General features: G+C 40.9%; 1 protein-coding gene across 7 annotated transcripts in view; it reads right to left on the bottom strand.

Annotated features, from left to right (window-relative positions):
- dlgap1a (DLG associated protein 1a) overlaps positions 1-23302 on the bottom strand; it is a 121980-nt gene that overhangs the window by 69698 nt on the left and 28980 nt on the right. For all 7 annotated transcript variants that reach the window (XM_036985979.2, XM_090182322.1, XM_036985982.2 and 4 more), the window contains exon 2: positions 11863-11943. The gene's annotated coding sequence lies outside the window, so the exon portion shown is untranslated. The remainder of the gene's footprint in view (positions 1-11862; positions 11944-23302) is intronic.

Raw genomic sequence — 23302 nt, 5'->3', positions numbered from 1 at the left:
TGGGAATTACCTATACTAAGGCATTTGTGAAAAATCTATAGCAATATAGAGTGGGAAAGCAGCGATGCTTTTGAACAATTAATAGACACTGCAGTAAATAAAACTGAATAAAAACATGTCTTGTCCAGGACTGGACTCTACACAGACCGGTGCGCTATAGCCAATCAGAGCTACAGTAGGCCTTTATACAAACAAGCCATTTGTCACAAATACCTGCCATCATTCACTTTGGACCTTACTGTGTGTTTACAGGCAGTTGCAACATCGCAACGTTAGATCATTAGAACGCATTTGCCAAAAGCCACAAAATACATCGCAAATATGTAAACACCACGGTAGTCCTCTTACATTTGGTTACTGTACAGTCCTATTGATCAAACAACCTTGAAAAGGTAGGCTCTCTCTCCCTCAGTTATGCACATCAACAACAACAAGATCAACAACTAATGTTAGACAGAGCAAGATGAGCTAAAATCTAACGAAGGAACATTAGATAAACCCTCAAACTTTTTCAGCTAGTTGGCTGTCCAAAATCAGAAGCTTGCCTGCCAATGCATGCTTGTCCCAACCAAGCACCCAAGCTAAAAATCTAAAGTTGTCTAGCTTGCTAGCTATCTACTTCCAGACGCAAATGAGAGAACACCTCACTCTGACCATTTTACTCGTCGTAGCAGAGCTGGTTAGGCTGTTTAAATGTTGTCTGGAGTGTTCTTGACTTACTTTTTTTGGCAAAATTTACTGACACCGGTCCTATTCAGCAGGTGTTGCGCGTTCGTAAATTCATCAGGCGAGAGTGCTCTGAAATCGTAGTAGAATTTGCGAACGCAAAAGATATGCTAACTGGATAACAGTCGTTCAAGTTCTTGCTAGCTAACCAAATGATACATGCATCTCTAGCTGTGCATAGTTACCTAAAAACAATATGAGGGGGAAAAGTCAGTCAGTCAGAGGCAGCAAACAATGTACCAGGCCACCTGTGATTTACAACCTGATAGCAATATTTTTTGGACTACCAAGAAATATATTGGTAAATGATATTAATCATGTATTGAACTGCATCCATCTATTCTGCCAACAATGCCTTTGTGTACGTCATGGAACATTGATTCAAATATAACCTATTTAAAAAAAATATTATAGCATACATTTGGTATTTGTTACTGATATGATTGTCTGTATGTTTCATATCTGCAAAGTAGTTAAAACACTGTCAGTTCCCACTTTAAGCTTTAGGTCACAGGTTACTTTGTGTGCTAAACGTGCAAATGGAAGTAGTAGTTGTACATTTCGATTGGGAAATGTTTAATGATTGTGTTTTTGTATTCTAATGATTGGGACCTTCTAGCTTATTATGTCTGAGTTTATGGACTATTTATTGTTTAACCTTTTTGGGCTAGGGTGCAGTATCCGGAATTTCGGATGACTGACATGCCCAAAGTATGTTACTCAGGTCCAAAAGCTAGGATATGCATATAATTGGAAGCATTGGATTGAAAACAGTTTCTAAAACTGTTAAAATAATGTCTGTGAGTATAACAGAACAGATATGGCAGGCAAAAACCAGAGGAAAATCCATCCAGGATTTTTTTTTTTTTTTATGTGAGTGGTTTTCCATTGAAAGCCTATTGACTATATAAAGGGTTTAGGGCCCAGACAGTTCATATGGCTTCCACTAGATGTCAACAGTCTTTAGACATGGTTTCAGGCTTGTTTTCTAAAAAACGACGAAGAATAAGACCTTTTGGTAAGGGGTATATGGAATCATGCACTACTGGTTTGTGCCTGTGACTGTGTGCGTGCTCTTCGTTCTTTTCCTTTGTATTGAATACGCTATTGTCCGGTTGAAATTTTAGCCATTATTGAGATAATTGACAACTTGAGGATTACTTATAAACATTGTTTGACATGTTTCGACAAACTATAGCGATCCTATTAGGGTGTATTCTTCTGCATGTTTTGACCGCCTTTGAGCCAGTGGATTACTGAACAAAACAGCCAACAAAATTGAGTTTTTGGGATATAAAGAGGGACTTTATCGAACAAAATGCCCATTTATTGTGTAGCTGGGGACCCTTTGGATTGCCAACAGAGGAAGATCTTCAAAGGTAAGTGATTTATTTTATCGCTATTTCTGACTCTCGTGACGCCTCTGCTTGGTTGGAAAATGTTTGTATGCTTTTGTATGGGGGCGCTGTCCTCAGATAATTGCATGGTATGCTTTCACCGTAAAGCCTTCTTTAAATCTGACAAAGCGGCTGGATTAACAAGAAGTTAATCTTTTAACCGATGTATAACACTTGTATTTTCATGAATTTTTATTATTACTATTTTTGTAATTTGAATTTGGCGCTCTGCAATTTCACCGGATGTTGTCGAGGTGGGACGCTAGCGTCCCAATGAGCCCAAAGAAGTTAACATCACGCTGTGTGTGACTGCTGTCTTTCTATCGGCCCTATGCAGTGGTGTAGTGTTGCCTGGAGAAGTAGGTATACTCTAGTTTTCCCAAACAGCCCGCTCAGTGATGGAAAATCCTTTTTATTTGTTTTCCTATAGATTTTTCTGATTTTCACTCTCAATTAAAATAGAAAAAAATACAAATATTTGAGGGTCTAAATCCACAACAATGCTTACACCACATCAATCTGATTGGGTGGGTCTGTCAAGGCCTGGCTCCCCAGTGGGTGGGCCTTTGTCCAACCAGGCCCATCCATATCTACGCCCCTGATACAAACTGTGCATTATGGTAATTGCACATCACAAATAGCCTACTAACCAACACTTAGGAATAAACTTTTTCAATACCTGGTTGCATACCCATTGTTGCCTTTGTTAGCATTTACTGGTAGACATCATGAATTGAAACGTATTTCCTACCCTACAGTCTACAGATGTATTATTCTGTGAGCTGCTCCATTCTAAAACCAGTTGAGAGCTGCACAGTCTTGCTGCCTGCAGATGATATTTCGTTAAAACTAGGCTATGTGCACATTAATATATTTTACTTGCTTTGCGATGGTGTAGGCTACTTTGTGCACGCTTTTTCTATTGTACTACATAATTGATAAGTCGTATACCTCCACTACATTACTTTGATACACATCAGTAGGGATTAAGAAGCGAGTATACGCAATGCCCAGTGAAGAACAAGTGGGTATACGGTTTATACATGTGTATACTCTCCACTACACCACTGGCCCTTTGTGTTTACAAAAAGTGCACTCTCCGACATGAGAGTGTCACACCCTGAAGGCCTATTGGTTCGCCACTGCGCAAACATGTCTAAAATAGTTAAAGATAATGTTTAAAGGCAGGAGTGTATATATTTGGCCTGGCGAAGCGGTTTTATGCGCTGACTGAATGGAAGCTGCTAATTATGATTTTTTTACTCCACTGGTCTCTGGGAAGAAATTTCGAGTCCTCACTGTATGAGACCGAGTCAAGACCGAGACACTCGAGACCGGTCTCAAGTAATACAACACTGATGATTTGACTATCAGATGTTAAGTTTTTCTTTTGAAAAAAAGGGAAAGAAAAGAATAGTTTCACCATATTAAAATGAGAGTTCACCTCACGTAACAGGGTTGACCTTAAAATGAGGGACAGATGTAAATGAATCACTAATCACTAATCATGAATTAAATTATAATCTTCAGAAATGACTTTGTCAAAGCAACAAAATAAATAGGGCTTTACAATGATGGTAAAACTTGGTGAAATGTTGGAGTTAATTTGGTTAAAATATTTTTAGAAGTGACGGGAGCGTTGCAAAGTAAATGTTTTTTGGTTCTATTTTTGACCCATGACAAGAGCTGCAAGTCCCGCCTCTCCCATCTCCTCATTGGTTTTTAGGAGTATATACCCATGTGGATAACTAGTTTAACCCTTTTATCTGTGGATTCATTGTCAGAGTAGAGGACCTTGTGCATTTCAGGTAAAATATCATCCCAATGTTTATATCCCATGACAAATCAGCTAGCAACAGCAAATTAGCTAAATTGCCATGAATGTTTCATGCATTTCGACCTGTTAATATAGTTGGTTCAGAGTTCGTTTTGATATTTCAACCTGCGTGTCTTGATCGCGTTTGGTGTGGATGGACAAAATCAACATGCGTGCGAAGGTGCACGCAGACGCACATGTGTGCCCGGTCTAGTCAGCATGTGAGGGACATGTTAAAATGCTGAATTTTGGCACTTTAGCAAGTCTTTATTCATATATAAAAAACAGATTTATTGAATTCTATATTAAAGAGCACTTAATTTAATATAACAGGCTTTTAATATATCTACTTCAAATATCAAAAGGCACTCTTTTTGTGGAATGACCCAGGGAAGGGTGTCATTTGGGTGTGCAGACAAAGCCTTTCAGCTGGATGAATGCTCATATAGAGCTGATTTTTCCACACCTCACCACTTATTAACCGCAGTGCCAGACATCTCTAAGCAGCCCCATTGGCTTTCACAGACACACCACAGCTGTGAGATGAGGTACAGTACCCTACCTGGGTAGCTGATTCCCATCCTTGTCTTACTGCTAATCTCCAGTGAGTGTACTAGAATTAGAGCATGTCACAGGTTCATATACTGTATGCGGTCATCCATGTACAGAAGACACCATGTACAGAAGACAACATGTACAGAAGACACTAATCACTTTTTATGAATCTCTTAATGTATTCAATAGGCAGCCTTCAATCAATATTTACCAGTGTGAAAGATTGAGGAAGTCAAGTGAGCAGTATCAGTTGTAACATATTATGCTTGTCATCAACATGTCAAACCAATATGTCTTGAGACTGGTGTCCTAGCCTCAGTACCTTAAAGCTATAGTACTTGTGTACAGTTTTGGAATTGTGTTAGAGGCAGGTTACAATTTAATGCTTCCACTCACACTCCTCATTGCTTCTACCTCTACCTCAAGTCTACTGTAAATACACTACTAGCCCAAAACCCCTAGATTTCCAGCGTGTATAATCCAATAATAAATGTTGTTCATGCTTCCTTCTCATCTCATCCACTATCTACTATACAATCAGATCTCTGCCCCTCCCCCCAACAACACCACTAGAAGACCAAAAATGACTCTTAAAATTTAATGAGCAGTGTTTCCGCCAGGGGCAAATGGAGCACAGATTCCAAGTGAGTGCCTTTCGCACCACATATCTTACCTTCTGGTGCACTTAGACAAAAAAATCCCAGCTGAAAATGCTGGGATAATATGAAAATAATAATGAAAATTATTTTCCTTCTTTCGTTTTTTAACCATAGACCCCCCCCCCCCCCCCCCCCCCCCCCAGAAAATATAGGTAGATTGATGGAATCAGTTAGGCCGATTTTGGACACAAATGTGTGCTGTTAATTTGGGACAGCCCACCAAATTACAGGGGTCGGCTGTGAAAACACATGGAGTTTATTATGAGACAGTGGAAAAGCCCTCTGATGTTCACTTATGGGTCCGCACCACTATATTCTTCAAACTGACTAGAGAATGCTGCCCTGCTGTGGTTCTGATCAGACAGCCTTTGAGTACTTACACCTCCCCCCCCCCCCCCCCCCCTCTCCTCTCTAGCTCTCCAGCTTTGTGTCAGTGTGTCAGGGATCAAAGCTTGTTTCTTTACTCCATGTTACTCCATGTTGTTGCAGATTTGTTTCCAATTTAGTTTGTTCCTAATCCCGGGGCATCATGATCTCCATTTCATCAACAGCTCCTATTTGTTGTTTAGCTGCAGGCTTTCCCTTCAAAACAAAACATCATATTTGGTATTCTCATGGCATTGGTTGCGGTGAACTGAGAGCTCAATACTGCACGTAGAAGAAGATCATCTACACACATGTGCAGTGTGAGGTCACTGGCCTCTCTCCCTGCTTGTGTCCCAAATGGCACCCTATTCCCTACTTTGTGCACTACTGTTGACCAGGCTGTCCCATCCTGCTGCAGAGCCTCTGTGCGTCACTTTGCTCCTGTTGTCTGTCTGTTGTCTCTCACTCCCATGTGTTACACTAGTCACTTTAATAATGCCACTTGAAGAATGTTTACATATCTCACATTACTCATCTCATATATATATATATATATACTGTATACTGTACCCTTCACTATCTATTCTTCACTATCTATTGCATCTTAGCAGCTCTGTCACTGCTCATCCATATATTTTATACTAATACAGTTCACATACTCTAAGTTGACTGTGCCTTTAAACAGCTTGGAAGATTGCAGAAAATGATGTCATTACTTTAGAAGCAAATTGACATCATTTCAGTCAATACATACCTGTGGATGTATTTCAAGGCCTACCTTCAAACTCAGTGCCTCTTTGCTTGACATCATGGGAAAATCAAAAGAAATCAGCCAAGACCTCAGAAAGGAAATTGTAGACCTCCACAAGTCTGGTTCATCCTTGGGAGCAATATCAAAACACCTGAAGGAACCGCGTTCATCTGTACAAACAATAGTACGCAAGTATGAACACCATGGGACCATGTAGCCGTTATACCGCTCAGGAAGGGGATGCGTTCTGTCTCCTAGAGATGAACGTAGTTTGGTGCGAAAAGTGCGGATCAATCCAAGAAACACAGCAAAGAACCTTGTGAAGATGCTGGAGGAAACAGGTACAAAAGTATCTACAGTGGGGCAAAAAAGTATTTAGCCACCAATTGTGCAAGTTCTCCCACTTAAAAAGATGACAGAGGCCTGTAATTTTCATCATAGGTACACTTCAACTAAAATCCAGAAAATCACATTGTATGATTTTTAATGAATTTATTTGCAAATTATGGTGGAAAATAAGTATTTGGTCACCTACAAAAGAGCAACATTTCTGACTCTCACAGACCTGTAACTTCTTCTTTAAGAGGCTCCTCTGTCCTCCACTCGTTACCTGTATTAATGGCACCTGTTTGAACTTGTTATCAGTATAAAAGACACCTGTCCAAAACCTCAAACAGTCACACTCCAAACTCCACTATGGCCAAGACCAAAGAGCTGTCAAAGGACACCATAAACAAAATTGTAGACCTGCACCAGGCTGGGAAGACTGAATCTGCAATAGGTAAGCAGCTTGGTTTGAAGAAATCAACTGTGGGACCAATTATTAGGAAATGGAAGACATACAAGACCACTCATAATCTCCCTCGATCTGGCAAGATCTCACCCCGTGGGGTCAAAATGATCACAAGAACAGTGAGCAAAAATCCCAGAACCACACGGGGGGACCTAGTGAATGACCTGCAGAAAGCTGGGACCAAAGTAACAAAGCCTACCATCAGTAACACACTACGCCGCCAGGGACTCAAATCCTTAAGCCAGTACATGTCCAGGCCCGTCTGAAGTTTGCTAGAGAGCATTTGGATGATCCAGAAGAAGATTGGGAGAATGTCATCTGGTAGATGAAACCAAAATATAACTTTTTGATAAAAACTCAACTCGTCGTGTTTGGAGGACAAAGAATGCTGAGTTCCATCCAAAGAACACCATACCTACTGTGAAGCATGGGGGTGGAAACATCATGCTTTGGGGCTGTTTTTCTGCAAAGGGACCAGGACGACTGATCCGTGTAACGGAAAGAATAAATGGGGCCATGTATCGTGAGATTTTGAGTGAAAACCTCCTTCCATCAGCAAGGGCATTGAAGATGAAACGTGGCTGGGTCTTTCAGCATGACAATGATCCCAAACACACTGCCCGGGCAACAAAGGAGTGGCTTCGTAAGAAGCATTTCAAGGTCCTGGAGTGGCCTAGCCAGTCTCCAGATCTCAACTCCATAGAAAATCTTTGGAGGGAGTTGAAAGTCCATGTTGCCCATCAACAGCCCCAAAACATCACCGCTCTAGAGGAGATCTGCATGGAGGAATGGGCCAAAATACCAGCAACAGTGTGTGAAAACCTTGTGAAGACTTACAGAAAATGTTTGACCTCTGTCATTGCCAAAAAAGGGTATATAACAAAGTATTGACAAAATACTTATTTTCCACCATAATTTGCAAATAAATTCATAAAAAATCATACAATGTGATTTTCCTCATTTTGTCTGTCATAGTGGAAGTGTACCTATGATGAAAATTACAGGCCTCTCTCATCTTTTTAAGTGGAAGAACTTGCACAATTGGTGGCTGACTAAGTACTTTTTTGCCCCACTGTATATCCACAGTAAAACAAGCCCTATATCGACATAACCTGAAAGGACGCTCAGCAAGGAAGATGCCACTGCTCCAAAACCACCATAAAAAAGCCAGACTATGGTTTGCAACTGCACATGAGGACAAAGATCGTGCTTTTTGGAGAAATGTCCTCTGGTCTGATGAAACAAAAATAGAACTGTTTGGCCATAATGACCATCGTTATGTTTGGAGGGAAAAGGAGAAGGCTTGGAAGCCGAAGAACACCATCCCAACCTTGAAGCATGGGGGTGGCAGCATCATGTTGTGGGGGTGCTTTGCTGCAGGAGAGACTGGTGTACTTCACAAAATAGATGACATCATGAGGGAGGAAAATTATGTGGATATATTGAAGCAACATCTCAAGACAACAGTCAGGATGTTAAAGCTTGGTAGCAAATGTGTCTTCCAAATGGACAATGACCCCAAGCATACTTCCAAAGTTGTGGCAAAATGGCTTAAGGACAACTAAGTCAAGGTATTGGAGTGGCCATCACAAAGCCCTGACCTCAATCCTATAGGAAATGTGTGGGCAGAACTAAGAAAGAGTATGAGAGCAAAGAGGACTGCAAACCTGACTCAGTTACACCAGGTCTGTCAGGAGGAATGGGCCAAAATCACCCAACTTATTGTGGGAAGCTTGTGGAAGGCTACCTGAAACGTTTGACCCAAGTTAAACAATTTAAAGGCAATGCTACCAAATACTAATTGAGTGTATGTAAACTTCTGACCCACTGGGAATGCGATGAAAGAAATAAACGCTGAAATAAATCATTCTCTCTACTATTATTCTGACATTTCCCATTCTTAAAATAAATTGGTGATCCTATCTGACCTAAGGCCGGGAATTTTTACTTGGGTTAAATGTCAGGAATTGTGAAAAACTGAGTTTAAATGTATTTGGCTAAGGTGTATGTAAACTTCCGACTTCAACTGTCAATTCTTATCCCATTCCTTTACTAGATTGTGTGTATTAGGTTTTGTTGTAGAATTTGTTAGATATTAGGTTTTGTTGTGGAATTGTTATATATTTTCTGTTAGATACTGCTTCACTGTTGGATCTAGAAGCATAAACATTTCGCTACACTTGCAATAACATCTTCTAACCATGTGTATGTGACCAATAAAAAAATGATATGATTTGATTTAATTTAATTTGCTGCAACATGATTGGCTGAAAGCGATACACAACTTTCAGGACTAAATGGAGAATGTTTTAGGTATGAACCGGTCCAAAGCGGATACGAGTGTATTGCCGGCTGCATACAATGCTTTTGGACAGTAAGGTGAAACGATTCGATATCACCATCAATTATTTTCAGTGTGAGATTTGCAGTAACTACAAAATCTAAGTAAAAACCAAGGCTATGTTCCACTATGTTTTGACTGCAGTTACCCGCTCTGCCATAAGAGAAGTAACTATTGAAACAGTGAAACAGAAAAGTTGCTTTAAAGTTTATTTACTGTCCAGCCAAATATGTTGTAGGCAGACAAGTGAGAATGCACTGATGTATCATCCTATTATGAAGTCATGTTTTATGCCTATCAAGCATGAGCACTGATGTGACCTATGACCACTAAGTCAAATAAATGACTATACAAAGTCAAACAGAAAAACAATAAGAAAGTTGGATGAACACATTAACAGATTGTAGATACTTCACAAAATGAAATATTACTTTTTAAGTATATACATTATGCGTGATGAAATAGTCCTTACCTTATGGTGAAAAAATTAATGATGGTTACAACAATACAACCTTCAAAACATGAAAACATAACTACATGAAACCATTAAATACAGTTGGAATGTCAAACAGAAAAACAACAAGAAATTTGGATAAACACATTTAGATTGTAGACACTGTACTTTGCCTTTGAATTACCCATATACAGTGCATTCAGAAAGTATTCAGAACTCTTGACTTTTTCCACATTGTGTTATGTTACAGCCTTATTCTAAAATTAATTCAATTGTTTATCTCCCCTCATCAATCTACACACAATAGCCCATAATGACAAAGCAAAAACACATCCGACCCTTTACTCAGTACTTTGTTGACGCTTCTTTGGCAGGAATTACAGCCTTGAGTCTTCTTGGGTATGATGCTACAATCTTGGCACACCTGTATTTGGGGAGTTTCTCCCATTATTCTCTGCAGATCCTCTCAAGCTCTGCCAGGTTGGATGGGGAGCATCGCTGTGCAGCTATTTTCAGGTCTCTCCAGAGATGTTAGATCGGTTTCAAGTCCAGGCTCTGGCTGGGCCACTCAAGGACATTCAGAGACTTGTCCTAATGCCACTCCTGCGTTGTCTTGGCTGTGTGCTTAGGGTTGTTGTCCTGTTGGAAGGTGAACCTTCGCCCCAGTCTGAGTCCTGAGCGCTTTGGAGCAGGTTTTCATCAAGGATCTCTCTGTACTTTGCTCCGTTCATCTTTCCCTCGATCCTGACTTGTCTCCCAGTCCCTGCCGCTGAAAAACATCCCCACAGCATGATTCTGCCACCACCATGCTTCAATGTAGGGATGGTTTCAGGTTTCCTCCAGACGTGACGCTTGGCATTCAGGCCAAAGAGTTCAATCTTGGTTTCATCAGACCAAAGAATCTTGTTTCTCATGGTCTGAGAGTCCTTTAGGTGCCTTTTGGCAAACTCCAAGTGGGCTGTCATGTGCCTTTTACTGAAGAGTGGCTTCTGTCTGGCCACTCTACCATAAAGACCTAATTGGTGGAGTGCTGTAGAGATGGTTGTCCTTCTGGAAGCTTCTACCATCTCTACAGAGGAACTCTGGAGCTCTGTCAGAGTGACCAAGGCCCTTCTCTCCTGATTGCTCAGTTTGGCCGGGCGGCCAGGTCTAGGAAGGTTCTTGGTGGTTCCAAACCACAAGAATGATGGAGGCCACTCTGTTCTTAGGGACCTTCAATGCTGCATACATCTTTTGGTACCCTTCCCCAGATATGTGTCTCGACACCATCCTGTCTCGGAGCTCTACGGACAATTATTTTGACCTCATGGCTTGGTTTTTGCTTTGACATAAACTGTCAAATGTGGGACCTTATATAGACAGGTGTGTGCCATTCCAACTCATGTCTAATCAATTGAATGTACCACAGGTGCCCCAATCAAGTTGTAGAAACATCTCAAGGATGATCAATGGAAACAGGACGCACCTGTGCTCAATTTCTACTCTGATAGCAAAGGGGCCTGAATACTTATGTAAATAAGGTATGTCTGTTTTTATTTTTAATACATTTTCTACAATTTCTAAAAACCTGTTTTTGCTTTGTCATTATGGGATGTTGTGTGTAGATTGAGGAACATGTGTTATTTAAACCATTTTAGAATAAGGCTGTAATGTAACAAAATGTGGGAAAAGTCAAGTGGTCTGAATAATTTCCAAATGCACTGTAGTTGTTTCAGGTCATACAATGGCAGAGCTTTGTATCTGCATTTTAGGGTTCATAGGTCAAATCAGTGGTCAAGGTCAATGTGCATTAAAATGACTTCATAATAAGATGATACACCAGTGCATTATCACTTATCTACCTCCAACATACATGACTGGTTACAAAAAAAATGTAAAGCCATTTGTCAGTTTCACTGTTGGCGTAGTTACTGCATTTTTCCTTTGTAGGGCAGTATAGATTTCTGTAGGCATGTCAATAAAAGCAAAGCAAACACTTGATTAACCGTTCATAATCCTACTCACCCTCTTCAATTCCCCATCTTAGATTGTTGTCTGGAAGGCATTGGAATCCCTGTGTGTTAGCCTTCACACCAATACAGTCCACTGGAAAGGACAAAAGAAAACAAACAGAAATGGTCATTTCATTAAGATTTATTAGAGGTGTCTCATCAAACAATGCACTGTCTATTTTTCCATTTTATAAAGTTAAATCAATTAAGGTTATTTTCAGTTCAGATGCCACAGGGGTCACACCGAGCTAGTTGTGCAATCAGAAATCCTGAAGTCATAGCTACAGTAAACACTCTGACACTTGAATTCCTTCACGCTCATTTGGCCAGCTACATTACAGTAGTTCATACAGAGATAACACAGTGAAATGGCTTTTTCAACTGTCCTTCACAGCCCTTTGATCTGAAGAAGGAGCTATGAGCACAATTTGAGATAAGCTCCAGCTTCAACCCAAGGTCAAAAAAGAACATTTCCCTGATTACACATCGCCAGTCCCCCTAGCCCTAGGATGTAACACAGCACACGCTGTTCTGGCAACATCGTTATTCACACAGACAAGCATCATTGGCTTTGATCATTAGATGTTATCTTTGATGAGACTCCATAACAGAAACTCGTAAACTGCCAGCAAAAAGAGGATGTAATGACTTTGAATGCAGTGTTGATTTCTCAGATGAGCCAAACTTATGGTGTGTGCTGTGATTCTTTATATTCCCAATCTCTCTTCCCCCCCCCCCCCCCCACACACACACACACCACACACACACACACACACACACACACACCACACACACACACACACACCACACACACACACACACACACGCACACACACACCACACGCACTCAAATGTATATGTACACACACATACTTAGGACAACTTAGATTCCAGCTGCATCTCATAAAATAGCAAATAGCTTCAGATGTGTGCATATGGGCATGTCAAATCATTGTACTACCATCCTGGGTTTACTGAGTGCATTATACAGTGGAGTGTGCTAGTGCAAACTACTTTGCTGCCATCAAGCGATTATAATAGGCTAAAGACCAGGTGCTTGAGTGCAGCACATGGAGGTCACATGGTTATGCCCGTAGAGCTATACACTGAGTGTACGAAACATTAAGAACACTTTCTCTTTCCATGACATAGACTGACCAGGTGAATCCAGGTGAAAGCTATGATCCCTTATTGATGTCACCTGTTAAATCCACCTCAATCAGTGTAGATGCAGGGGAGGAGACAGGTAAAATAAATATTTTTAAACCCCAGACAATTGAGACATGGATTGTGTATGTGTGCCATTCAGAGAGTGAATGGGCAAGACAAAATATGTATGTGCCTTTGAACGGGGTATGGTAGTAGGTGCCAGGTGCAGCGGTTTGAGTGTGTCAAGAACTGCAACGCTGCTGAGTTTTTCAAGCTCAACAGTTTCCTGTGTGTATCAAGAATAGTCCACCACCCAAAGGACATTCAGGGGGGGCAGGTAGCCTAGTGGTTAGAGCATTGGGCCAGTAACAGAAAGGTTGCTGGATCAAATCCCAGAGCTGACAAGGTAAAGATCTGTCATTCTACCCCTGAACAACCCACTGTTCCCCGGTAGGCCATCATTGTAAATAAGAATTTGTTCTTAACTGACTTGCCTGGTTAAATACAAAACTGTGGGAAGCATATGACCCTGTGGAATGCTTTTGACACCTTGTAGAGTCCATGCTCCGATGAATTGAGGCTGTTCTGAGGGCAGAAGAGGGGGCAGCTCAACACTTGGAAGGTGTTCCTAATGTTTTGTTCACTCATGTTCTATATCTATGGTTATGCTGTGCAAAATAGTGCATACGAAAACTCAGAAACTGTGTATACCTATAATTAAAATGTATATAAAACCTTTTATCTCTGCAACACCTCCAACCTACTCTCTCATGTCGTGCTTTGACCAGATCTATTCTACCACACTTAATTTATTCAATTCATACTTAATGTAAAAATCATGTTTGACAAGGTGGGAAGTAGACTCCCTATCTCTCTCTTTTCACTAATATGTGGAGAGTTAAATGGCTGTCAAAATGCATATAGAGCAGATGGCTAATTCAATTGTCAGCCATTTGCAGCCCTTATTGTTATGCCTGATTGCCAGCATCAAGGCTCTATGATTGATGAGGATGAGTTATGAGCCTCTATCAATTACCAGTTCTCTCTCTCTCTCTCTCTCTCTCTCTCTCTCTCTCTCTCTCTCTCTCTCTCTCTCTCTCTCTCTCTCTCTCTCTCTCTCTCCCCCTCCCTCCCTCCCTCCCTCCCTCCCTCCCTCCCTCCCTCTGCTGCAGCCCTAGCCTCAGTCACCAGAACCCTGGAATAAGCTGGGGAATATTAAACCAGTATGAGAATATACAGCAGAGGATCGGTGAGGAGTAGAGCAGCCAGGGCCCTTAATGTATGCCACTGCCTAAGGGGCTGGGGGAACAAATGACTGCGGGTGGATAATGCAATATGTTCAGATTTGAAGGGACACATGGGTTGAATTTCACTGGGAGATTGAAGGTCTGCTACTATGGCACAGAAAATAATGGATGAGGGTGTTGTAAGGTGAAGAGATTGGGGTTGTGTTTAAAAGTAAACTTCCGATAGACTTTGGAGGTAGTAGTAATATAAGCTCTTGTTGTGTGCTATGTCAGAATACTGGAAGGGAAGCGGAAGGCGATTCATCCACTTGTTCTCTGCCCTGAGTGGTCTCCTGCTTTAAGCTGCTCCAATATGGCCGTCTCGTAACACTTATCCTCTGTGCTTTCGCTTCTGTGTTATGTGACAATCTGAGTGAATGTGAAATCACACCGAAGCCTCGGTATGTCGGTTGTTGGGAAGTGTTTGAAATTAAACCTCCCGTGGCGGCGGCAGTTTAAAGAACAGCTTAGCAATGGCCTCAGGAAAGCATAAGGTGGGTAACATTCAAAGTTAATTAAAATGTAATTTTAGGCTATTAGCTGGCGAGGAGAAAGGAGGCAGAGAGAGAGCAATGCGGCAGGCAGAGCAGTTTAAAGCAGAACGGAACTGAATGCAAGCATATTGCAGCTGCTGATAATCGTTGTGCTGAAAGTAGTCAGATGTTGATAATGGTCTCTCTCTCCTCAGGGTTGATATTACAGGCAGCACTTCATCATCTGCACACGAGTGATTTGTGGCACTGTTGTTTCACAAACTAATTTGTTTGTCAGAGTTAATTTGTCACTCTTGACTGGCAAAAAAAAGAGTATTTTGCAATCAAAACAATAAGAGTCAAAGTTGCTGACTTGAAATTGGCTTATCCAACCACTCTGACAAACACACACTAAGAATGAGTTTGCATGTCGAATGCAAATCTTTCTGCCTATAATTTACCTGACCATGATTTTCATATTTTACATACAGTTGAAGTCGAAAGTTTACATACACCTTAGCCAAATACATTTCAACTCAGTTTTTCACAATTCCTGACATTTAATCCTAGTAAAAATTCCCTGTCGTAGGTCAGATAGGATCATTACTTTATTTTAAGAATGTGAAATGTCAGAATAACATTTCAGCTTTTATTTATTTCATCACATTCCCAGTGGGTCAGAAGTTTACATACACTGAATTAGTATTTGGTAGCATTGCCTATAAATTGTTTAACTTGGGTCAAACATTGGAAGTATGCTTGGGGTCATTGTTCATTTGGAAGACCCATTTGCGACCAAGCTTTAAATTCTTGACTGATGTCTTGAGATGTTGTTTCAATATATCAATGTAATTTTCCTTCCTCATGATTCTAACTATTTTGTGAAGTGCACCAGTCCCTCCTGCAGCAAAGCATCCCCACGACATGATTCTGCCACCCCCGTGCTTCACGGTTGGGATGGTGTTCTTCGGCTTGCAAGCCTCCCCGTTGTCCCTTCAAACAAAACGATGGTCATTATGGCCAAACAGTTCTATTTTTGTTTCATCAGAGCAGAGGACATTTCACCAAAAAGTACGATCTTTGTCCCCATGTGCAGTTGCAAACCATAGTCTGGCTTTTTTTATGGCGGTTTTGGAGCAGTGGCTTCTTCCTTGCTGAGCGGCCTTTCAGGTTATGTCGATATAGGACTTGTTTTTACTGTGGATATAGATGCTTCTGTACCTGTTTCCTCCAGCATCTTCACGAGGTCCTTTGCTGTTGTTCTGGGATTGATTTGCACTTTTTGCACCAATCTGCATTAATCTCTAGGAGACAGAAAGCGTCTCCTTCCTGAGCGGTATGACGGCTATGTGGTCCCATGGTGTTTGGACTTGCATACTATTGTTTGTACAGATGAACGTGGTATCTTCAGGTGTTTGGAAATTGCTCCCAAGGATGAACCAGACTTGTGGAGGTCTACAATTTTCTTTCTGAGGTCTTGGCTGATTTCTTTTGATTTTCCCATGATGTCAAGCAAAGAGGCACTGAGTTTGAAGGTAGGCCTTGAAATACATCCACAGGTACACCTCCGATTGACTGAAATTATATCAATTAGCCAATCAGAAGCTTCTAAAGCCATGAAATAATTTTCTAGAATTTTACAAGCTTGTTTAAAGGCACAGTCAACTTAGTGTATGTAAACTTCAGACCCATTGGAATTGTGATACAGTGAATTATAAGTTAAATAATCTGTCTGTAAATAATTGTTAGAAAAATGACTTGTGTCATGCAAAAAAAAAAACAAGTTTTAATGACTCCAACCTAAAAAACAAGTTTTAATGACTCCAACCTAAAGTGTATGTAAACTTCCAACTTATCGGATATAATAGAATGTGGTTCTCGGATTTGTTGAAATACAATGGTGAAAAGGTATTACGAACTGTATCTCTATCCTGTATCAGTGATTCTAATTCCTTTCCCCGTACTCTGCTCTACAGGCATTTCTAACCACCTTTTGCTAATGAATGTTCATGATTCATGTAGCAATTACTGATGCAATTAACATCATTCATGGAGGTAAGACATCACTTACATCATTAGTGGGTTTGTTAATCATCCCATAAACAATACAATTAGTCAATATCAGACAGAAGTAACATGCAATAGGTCAGTCTGTAAAATGCGAAAGCTAGCCTTTGAAGGACACAAGAGCTACCTGCGAACTATAGAAACTAATGAAAAGGGATTCTTTCCCCACAAGTTCCACAACATACTAAATAACCCCACAAAATGTTACATCCAGCGTCAAAACCCAAAACACATATCTGCTAGCTAGATGCGCACTGCACATTGATGATATGGTTCAGTACCAGCAGGAGAAGAATGTGGGAATGAGAACACACAGCTATGTACTTTCTCTCTGACAGCTGTTTATTCAGTGGGGGAGTTTATGTGGGGTTATGTTGGGGCGTTTACTGAACATCCACAGAAGATCTGTCAGAAAGCTGTCCTTCAAGGACCCATGGGGAAGTGCACTGTGATTTCAGGATCAATAGGTCTCTTAGTCTCTGCTGGATGACTAAGAGTGAGAGAGAATAGGTGCCTCTCCTGGGGATGTCATAGTCTGGGTGATGGGGATGGTTTCACCACCGTAACTGTTAGAAACTGAGGGTGGGCTTTGACACTTAGAAGGCAGTCAGGCTGGCAGACTATCAATAGTTTACTACATTTACTGAGCAGCCCGACCATACTGCCGCTTCCTGACATACATTTCCCAAATATTGACATGCAATATCAACAGAAAATTCATGGGATTTGCCATGCAATATCCAATGTCAGAAAAACTTATAGCCTTACAACTGAGTTCGAAAGCAAGGTTTCCTTTGAGGAAGAATTTGCCTGTAGCTCCTTTGACCCTTGAGCAGCTAATACCATAATCCTTCCTTTCCTTTAACCAACTTCAGGACCAAGAACGAAACTTAACACCTGAAAGCATTGTCTAGCTGGTGAATGGTGAAGACTCATTAAGTTAAATAATGACAAATACAGAACGTGATGCAGCTGTAGCCTAGTTCTCTGACTTTATGCAGACACGCTGTATCCAAAAATAAGAGAGGAAAAGAACATCAATGGTGACTGAGATACTCCCCTGAGAGGTAGCAGCTCGCTCTCTCGCTCACACTCTGATCCACCACAGAGAGACAAGCACTGAGGAAATGATGCAGACTCTATCACTTCCACATAGACATACTTCCCTCCTCCGTAAGGAATTTTCCGTAATCCACGGCCATCAAATAAAATCCCCTCTCCAAGTTTAAAGAGTCAGTTGTGGTTAGAGCTATCCCAAAGGAAACTAAGGACCCCCCCAGTCCCCAAAGACGAATTCATAATGCTTCTCACTCCCTTAGTACTTATTAGTTTAAACACATTAATCTTCTTAATTAGGATGGGTCACAAGAGCTTTGCATCTCATAGTTGAGCTGTTATTCCCCAATAGAATATTAAGAGAACATTCTCGCTTAGAAAAAATTATGCTATGCTAACCTAATAGGGTTTTTCTGTTGTTCTCATAGGAGTTCCCTTTGAAGAACCCTTTTTGGTTCCAGGTAGAACCCTTTTGGGTTCCATGTAGAACCCATTAACAGAGGGTTCTACATGGAACCCAAAAGTGCTCTACCTGGAACCAAAAAGGGTTCTCTCCTATGGGGACAGCTGAAGAACCCTTTTGGAACCCTTTTTTCTAAGAGTGTAGCCTAAATTATCTGAAAGGTTTCTCACCACTATCTCTTATCTCTCCAGACAAACTGGACATAGAGTTACACCCTTGTAATAGACTAGATTAATCACATCAGCTCTAACCTGAGCCTGCCTGCTGCCACATGTGGGACACTCCATTACCTCACATACCTGCCTGTCTGTGGATGAGCCAATAGATTCTCTCCTCAACATAGAAAAAGATTAAACGATGAGTCACATGAAGATCTCTTGGTCTTTGTAGAATAATTAACTTTCATCACGATACAAGGATATTTTTATTTCTTGTTAGTTTTTGTGCGACCTTATATAATTTTTTGTATTACATTGTTATTGATTATTGCATTGTTGGGTTTAGAGCTTGCAAGAAAGGCATTTCACTGTACTTGTGCATGTGTGACATTAAAACTAGAAAATTGAAATGTAGGATATACACTCTTATAGGACTAGGAAGGCCTGTGGATAGTCCATGTTTTTGACTGAGCTGGTCTTCAACTGTATAGCTGGTCTTCGACTATGTGCAATAAGACATTACTCCCACACTGGCAATACTGTATTATTAAGGAAATACAACATGCATCATCAGTTACATTTACACAGGGCCTCACTTTGCAGCCTAAAATGAATAGCAGTCCCCAGCGTGGGAGTGTCTGACGTCATAGAAAGATTAAATACACTACATTTATTTTTTTCATGGGGGGATTTAAAAAAGCTTTGCAGATATTAATATTTTTTATTCCTTTGTATCACCACATTAAACCCAGAATAGTGAAGTACACAGTGTGTATATATAAATAAGAAATTATTCACAAGGTCATGTTTTTAGTAGATTTGTCTTGACTGGTAGATATCATTTCAGTGTGTAAAACGCAGCAGTGACCAGACAATACTGCACAACTAAACGGTAGGGTGGCCATCCCTCTACAGTGCCTTGCAAAAGTATTCATCCCCCTTGGCATTTTTCCTATTTTGTTGCATTACAACCTGTAATTTAAATAGATTTTTATTTGGATTTCATGTAATGGACATACACAAAATAGTCCAAATTGGTGAAGTGAAATTTTAAAAAGTACTTTTTTCACCCCCTTTGCTATGAAGCACCTAAATAAGATCTGGTGCAACCAATTACCTTCAGAGGTCACATAATTAGTTAAATAAAGTCCACCTGTATGCAATCTAAGTGTCACATGATCTGAATATATATACACCTGTTCCGAAAGGCAACACCACAAAGCAAGGGGCACCACCATGTACAGATTGGGTTAGAAAAAAATATCAAACAATTTGAACATCCCACGGAGCACCATTAAATCCATTATTAAAAAATGGAAATAATATGGCACCATAAAAAACCTGCCAAGAGAGGGCTGCCCACCAAAACCCACAGACCAGGCCAAGAGGGCATTAATCAGAGAGGCAACAAAGAGGCCAAAGATAACCCTGAAGGAGCTGCAAAGCTCCACAGCGGAGATGGGAGTATCTGTCCATAGGACGACTTTAAGCCATACACTCCACAGAGCTGGGCTTTACGGAAGAGTGGCCAGAAAAAAAGCCATTGCTTTAAGAAAAAAATAAGCAAACACGTTTGATATTATCCAAAAGAGATGTGGGAGACTCCCTAAACATATGGAAGAATGTACTCTGGTCAGATGAGACTAAAATTGAGCTTTTTGGCCATCAAGGAAAACGCTATGTCTGGCGCAAACCCAACACCTCCCATCACCCTAGTGAAACTGTAGGTAATAATACTGTCGGATACTGACTAGTCTCTGACTATGACCTTTGAGCATAGAATCAGTAAATGTCACAGATCCCTACTCTCTAGATGAGGTGATGTCATAGTGTAGAGTTTTCAGCTGCCCAAACCCTATCTAAAAACTGAAAGCTCCCCACCGTCATTTGTAACAACTGTTGATATCTGGAGCACATGCTTTATAAAATAAATGCGTAAAAGCCAAACTGATTGTTTCAAACTCCTGGATCTGATCCTAGAATCCCATATTTAATCCTAGATTAGGATTACGAGTGCCTTAAACATGCAAATTGGAATCTGTCCTGTGTCAATGTCCCAAGAAACTGTTAATTTTACTTGTAAAACTGGTATTACTCAATCACAGTTTATTAGATCAAATGACATCATGTATTATCTATTGATGCAGATTTGTCTGTTATCACTCGGCCTAAGGAATTTACATGTCCCTCTGTTGGCAATCTGTTGATTAAAGAAACATAATGTTAAATCACTTGTTGGGACAAAGTATTCTTTTTTTATTTTATTCATCTTTACAAGAAATCTGAAACACAGGTTAACATGGATCTAACATTTACTTATGTCTGTATGTTCCTCAGATCAGCCCATGTGTCACAACGCCTGGAGTGGTGGGTGCAGAGTCAAATGCAGAGAGCAGAGGATACTGGGGAAACCGACTTTATTAGGTTTCCAAAGCGAACGCCCAAAACAACAGGCGAAAATCGACACGAAATTGTCCCACCCAACACAGGGCACAAACGGACAGGAACACAACACGCACAACCTGACTAACAGAAAAACAAGCCCACACAAAAACAGGCGGCCTAACAGGCTTAAATAGACTGAATCAAAAAACAAAATAAGAGACAGGTGCAACCAATAAGACCAAACAAACAGAAAAGGAAAAAGGGATCAGTGTCGGCTAGTAGACCGGCGACGACAACCGTCGAGCAACGCCCGAACAGGCAGGAGAGCCACCTTCGGTGGGAGTCGTGACACCATGCATATTCCTATAAACTCTCCAAAGTTCTGTACTAAGCATGCTGCAACCGTCCAACTTTCCTCCCTCTCTGCGCTAAACTGATAAGATTTGGAGCTTTAGGGATCTTTCTCTCCGTTTTCACCAGTAGATGGGCTGAGAGTGAACAGCTACTGTCTGCAGTACATACTGTACTGAGGTCCTCTCCCTGTATCATCTCAGGTTGTTCACTGCAGCTTGACTTCCTGTTCATATTCACTAGCCTTTTGTGACTAGGGGGCACTATTTAAAAAAAAAATTAAATAACGTGCCCGTAGTAAACGGGATATTTTGTCAGGACAAGATGCTAGAATATGCATATAATTGACAGCTTAGGATAGAAAACACTGTGAGTATAACAGAACTGATGTTGCAGGCGAAAGCCTGAGAAAAATCCAATCCGGAAGTGCCTCATGTTTTGAAGGTGCTGCGTTCCAATGCGTCCCTATTGAGCAATGAATGGGCTATCAACCAGATTACTTTTTCTCCGTATTCCGCAAGGGGTCTACAGCATTGTGACGTAGTTTTACGCATTTATGTTGAAGAATACTCGTAAGCGGCTACATTGCGCAAGTGGTCACCTGATGCTCCCAGAGAGATTCTCGCGTAAAATACAGAGGTAGCCATTATTCCAATCGGTCCTACTGAAAAACGAATTGTCCCGGTGGATATATTATCGAATAGATATTTGAAAAACACCTTGAGGAATAATTATAAACAACGTTTGCCATGTTTCTGTCAGAGTTTTCGTGACTGCAATTTCCGGGCGATTTCTCAGCCAAACGTGAAGAACAAACGGAGCTATTTCGCCTACAAAAATAACATTGGCTATCTAACTGGGAGTCTCGTGAGTGAAAACATCCAAAGCTCATCAAAGGTAAACGATTTAATTTGATTGCTTTTCTGATTTCCGTGACCAAGTTACTTGCTGCTAGCTGGACAAAATGCTATGCTAGGCTATCGATACATTTACACAAATGCTTGTCTAGCTTTGACTGTAAAGCATATTTTGAAAATCTGAGATGACAGGGTGATTAACAAAAGGCTAAGCTGTGTCTCAATATATTTCACTTGTGATTTTCATGAATAGGAATATTTTCTAGGAATATTTATGTCCGTTGCGTTATGCTAATTAGTGTCAGTCGATGATTACGCTCCCTCATGCGGGATGGGGAGTCACTAGAGGCTAGGAGGGTGACGGATCTGATTAATGGTCGTCTCAGGGTGTATCCCAAATGGCACCCTATTCATATGTTATTTGGGACACAGACTAAGACATAACCTTGTTGCCGGGCTGGGGACTAAACCTTTTTTCTAGGATGCAAAGAATTCTCGGTGTCAGCTGGAGTGATTCAAGTCAACGCTGCAGTTGGCATAGCCATTCTCTCAGTTAGTCAGAACTACAACTAATGTGGTGACGGCAATCCAACCCCCTCCTCCTTTCTCCTCTTTCCTCTTCCTCCCCCCTCTTCTCAGTTCTTCCTTCCCACTCAGCCATCCATTGTGACAGAGCCTAGCTCCCTTTGTAGCTGAGGTTCCTCTGTTCCTCCACCCCTAGCTGCAGTGGCCCAGATACGGTTAACGGATTATTCCTCTGACATCACTGCGTTCCCATGCATTTTCACTGCCTTTTGTGAGGACTGTAACCACTCGTGATCTGTGTGTGTGTTTAAGCCCATGTTCTTGTCCAAAGTGGTCTGACTGCAGTCACTGCACTTTCTCCTCCAATCGGTGAATTTCAAGCAAACAACTGTCGTCTCACGGTAATTGACCGTTAATAAACATTAACAACTCCAGTGTAAATTGCTAAATTGTAATTACTCCGCCACTATTGGCCTATTTATTGCCTTACCTCCTTACTTCATTTGCACACACAGTATATAGGTTTTTCTATTTTGTTATTGACTGTATGTTTGTTTATCCCATGTGCAACTGTGTTGTTTTTGTCACACTGCTTTGCTTTATCTTGGCCAGGTCGCAGTTGTAAATGAGAACTTGTTCTCAACTGGCCTACCTGGTCAAATAAAGGTGAAATTAAAATGTAA

The sequence above is a fragment of the Oncorhynchus mykiss genome, chromosome 8, assembly GCF_057628025.1.
Source record: "Oncorhynchus mykiss isolate SJ-2025 chromosome 8, ASM5762802v1, whole genome shotgun sequence".
Taxonomy (NCBI): Eukaryota; Metazoa; Chordata; class Actinopteri; order Salmoniformes; family Salmonidae; genus Oncorhynchus; species Oncorhynchus mykiss.
Note: the sequence above shows the minus strand (reverse complement) of the source record. Positions and strands in the feature narration are given on the sequence as shown.